Genomic DNA, 3,445 nt, shown 5'->3' on the forward strand with positions numbered 1-3,445 from the left:
ACATATGACATATGACTCAAGCAAAAGTTAAGCACATTTAAAGACTCAACATGACATACACAAAGACACAAACATGTAGCTATCATGCATTTAAACTCATGGATTTGAGGCTCAAAGACTAAGCATCCAAAGACATGTTATCCAAACACATTTAAGAGCTTAAAGAGGTGCAAAAACCGTAGCCAAACTGCCACAACAAAACCTAAAAACGCTGATTCACGTATTCTTGGCAGATCTGACCTTTGCTTGCTAATTTGATCATAAGTTTCTCCACAGAACTACAAATGCGTTGGTTCTTTTTTTTTTTTCTGGAAACTAGACTCAAAGAGCTTTCTTTGGACACCACAAACGTAATTTTTGGACCGCTGAGCTGGTGTAGTTTAATGTTTTAAAATCGTCAAGTTTTCTGCCAACACTGTTTTTTGTGTGTAATGGAAGTGGATTTGAACCATACAAAGATAGCTACAACAAGACAAGGTTAGCACATGAAAAACACCATATTCAACATAACCAAGGCTCTAGATACCAAATAATGAAGGATTAACTTGTTCCTTTTTAACATTATTGAGTATGGTGTGAGTTGATTAAGAAAGCTAAGTGAAATCCCCACTGGACATTAGGATAGCAAGCTATCTAGATGTGAAGATTCCTTTCACAAAGCTCAAGAGAAGAAGATGATGGATTGATTCAAAATGAAAAGGAAATGGAAAGCACATAAATCATAGAAAACCAAGAACAATGAAAGGAAAAAGAAAACATAAAATAGAAAGGAAAGAAATGGTAAAAATGTGAGAAGCACTCCACTACAAGGCGAGGCTAGAAGCCATGGCAACCTTGAAGATGAGTGGATGTGTGCCGCCACTTGCTATGCAAGATAAGACTTAAAAGCATTCACTCACAAGGGAGGAAACTCTCACAAATGGTTGAGACACAAGAGTGTTTTTACTTCAAAATGTTCAACCCTTTTACATGTCTAGGAGCACCCCTTATATAGAAGAGTTTAGGGACCTCTAAGCAAAGAAAAGATACCTAAGGATGTCTCTATAAAAATCTAACCCTAGTTTCTAGAAACTAGGTCAAATAAGGTTACAAAAAATGAGAGACAAAAGAGCTAACTATGGTGTGTGCAAGGCTAATTTCGTTCTAGCACAAAAGGAGACAAAGAATGTGTCTCATATGTCTCCAAAAAGTGGCCAAAGTGTGCTAAAAACAAAGGAGATCAAAGGTCCATAGGCACACTTGCTTCATGTCTTTTACTTTATGCTTTATGCCTTTGCTTTACTCTCTCCTCCACATCATTTATGCTCCCCAATCACCATGTGCCACCTAGCATTGCTTTCTTACTCCTAATTAACCTACAAAGTAAATAAACATAGATTAGCATGTTGGCTTAAGTCAAGTCAACTATAGTCAACAAGTCAAACCTAGTCAAAAGTTCAACAAGTCAACTAAAGTTGATTCAACTAAGTCAACTTTGGGAATCAAAAATAACAAACACAAATGAAAGGGATGAAAGATTAGTGAACTTCCTTTCTAAACATGCTTCGTCTTCTTAAGCATGTGCCTCCATCCTTGGTTGGGTCCAATCCTTCATCAATAACTATTTAATTTAATGTTGTAATAATAAATCTAATGATTTTATTAAAGTAATCGATCATAGACTATGCAATGCATTGGTATATCATGACTCTATAATGCATTGGTCCATGCCAACCCAAATCCATGATGTAACAAACAACTGCTACTGTACATTTATAGACCATAATTACTACGTGTCTGTGTACATACTCATGGAAGTTCCTTTTACTTTCCAGGGTCATTGCAATATCTTTGATAGAATGCCTGAAAGAAAACAAGTACTATTTCTTACCGTCATTTGACTCTTGTTTTACTTGCTTGGAAGGTGACTTAGTTTCGGCACAATGGGTTATAGATTTTTGGAGCTAGGTTACTGTGGAAACCATTTTATTATAACCAACAAGTTTGCAGCCTTCTACCCGAATTCGATGTTTTATCACACTTCAAAAGATGCTCTCAGCCTACAATGGTATCAGAATGAGTTTCCCAAGGTGAAGGAATTGACCCATTTACTAGCAAATCTGGACGCAGTTAATGGTAGACTCATTGATGTAAAGAGCAATTCAACCTTTTTTGATGATGGCATTGAGCGTAACATGTGTACCTTCAAGTCCCTTGTTCGTGGGTATGTTGGGCCGACATTTGTTCCACACAAAATGAAACATGTCTTGGCCTCTTTTGTTTCAAATGTAAAACATGAATCTTTTACCCCTTTTGGTAAAGCAACTGAAAGAGAGCCTATGGTGGTTGATTCACTAACTAAAGTGAGCAACTTTCTTAATGTTTCTGCTCAACAAAGGAAGTTGGTTCGTCATAAAGTTTGCTCCCAGGTTACTCAGCATTGCATATGGATTGGTGCACTTAAAGAAGTTCTGAATGGTGTTGCAATTGATTTGGATTGTTTGTCTTCTCGAGGCTTAAACAACAATGCTTTATTGGGTGCTCAAATTGTTCATAGTTGTTTGAACTTTCTTACTGAAATTGGTGTCTTTTCAGATCTCGGGTCTTCTTCATGGATGAAGCTTTCATCTTCTAAAGTTGATTTCACTGACTCACGAAAATAGGAAGATGTTCTTGTGATGTTCAATGATCTGATTGAATGCTGTAGAAAGGAAACAAGGTTAAAGTTGCATGTAGCTAAGGCTGAGATCACGAAGGAGGGGCTTTTGCACATAAGGGATGTTTTGGTTGACAACAATGGTTGATATAAGGAAGCTCAGCATCAAGAAAGCCTTGTGAGGAAGAAGCTTTCCAAAATGTTGGGTTACTCCTTTCGTTGCTTATTCACTTTATTATTGTATTACCTTTATGGAAGGGTGGTAGATATTGAAGTAGACATGTGCGGTGGGATCAATGGAAGTAATGGCAGGTTTTGCTTGTTTATGGGAGATTTTTTTACTTCAGATAGTGAGAAGATGGTTGGGCATGGTGTGAAGCAGTTGGACCAGGCACTTGGGATTTTCAAGTTTGTGTTGGAAATGGCTGAAATAAAAGGGCATTTGGACTTGTAGGGCCATATGTGGTGTGTTGGAGCTGATAGTAGAATTCTTAGGTATAGAGGTAACACGTACTTTGTGCATGGAATTTGTGTTTGAATAGAGATTATTGTATCACTTCATCATCTGATTGTACTTCATGGCACCTACATGTCCCCACTTAGCAGTTGCCTATGAAAACCACTTTTCATGTTTTAAGGTAATTCAATCAAAAGTCAGAGAAATTTTCTTACACAACCATCTCCTTTTAAAATGAACTCTATAGAGTAAGATAATTAGTTTAATTTTTTCTATTATATTGGATAAATTATTGGTATTGATTACGTAGCATTTTTGACAAATAGAATTATAGGATTTTTTTTCCCTAACTT

The 3,445-nt window shown here is 36.7% G+C and overlaps 1 pseudogene; it reads left to right on the forward strand.

Annotated features, from left to right (window-relative positions):
- The first annotated feature begins 1,917 nt into the window (after positions 1–1,917).
- LOC146888768 (uncharacterized) lies at positions 1,918–3,173 on the forward strand (annotated as a pseudogene).
- The last annotated feature ends 272 nt before the right edge of the window (positions 3,174–3,445 follow it).

This window comes from Vigna unguiculata, chromosome 1, assembly GCF_037176805.1.
Source record: "Vigna unguiculata cultivar grain cowpea cultivar isolate G323 ecotype 2 chromosome 1, ASM3717680v1, whole genome shotgun sequence".
Classification (NCBI taxonomy): Eukaryota; Viridiplantae; Streptophyta; class Magnoliopsida; order Fabales; family Fabaceae; genus Vigna; species Vigna unguiculata.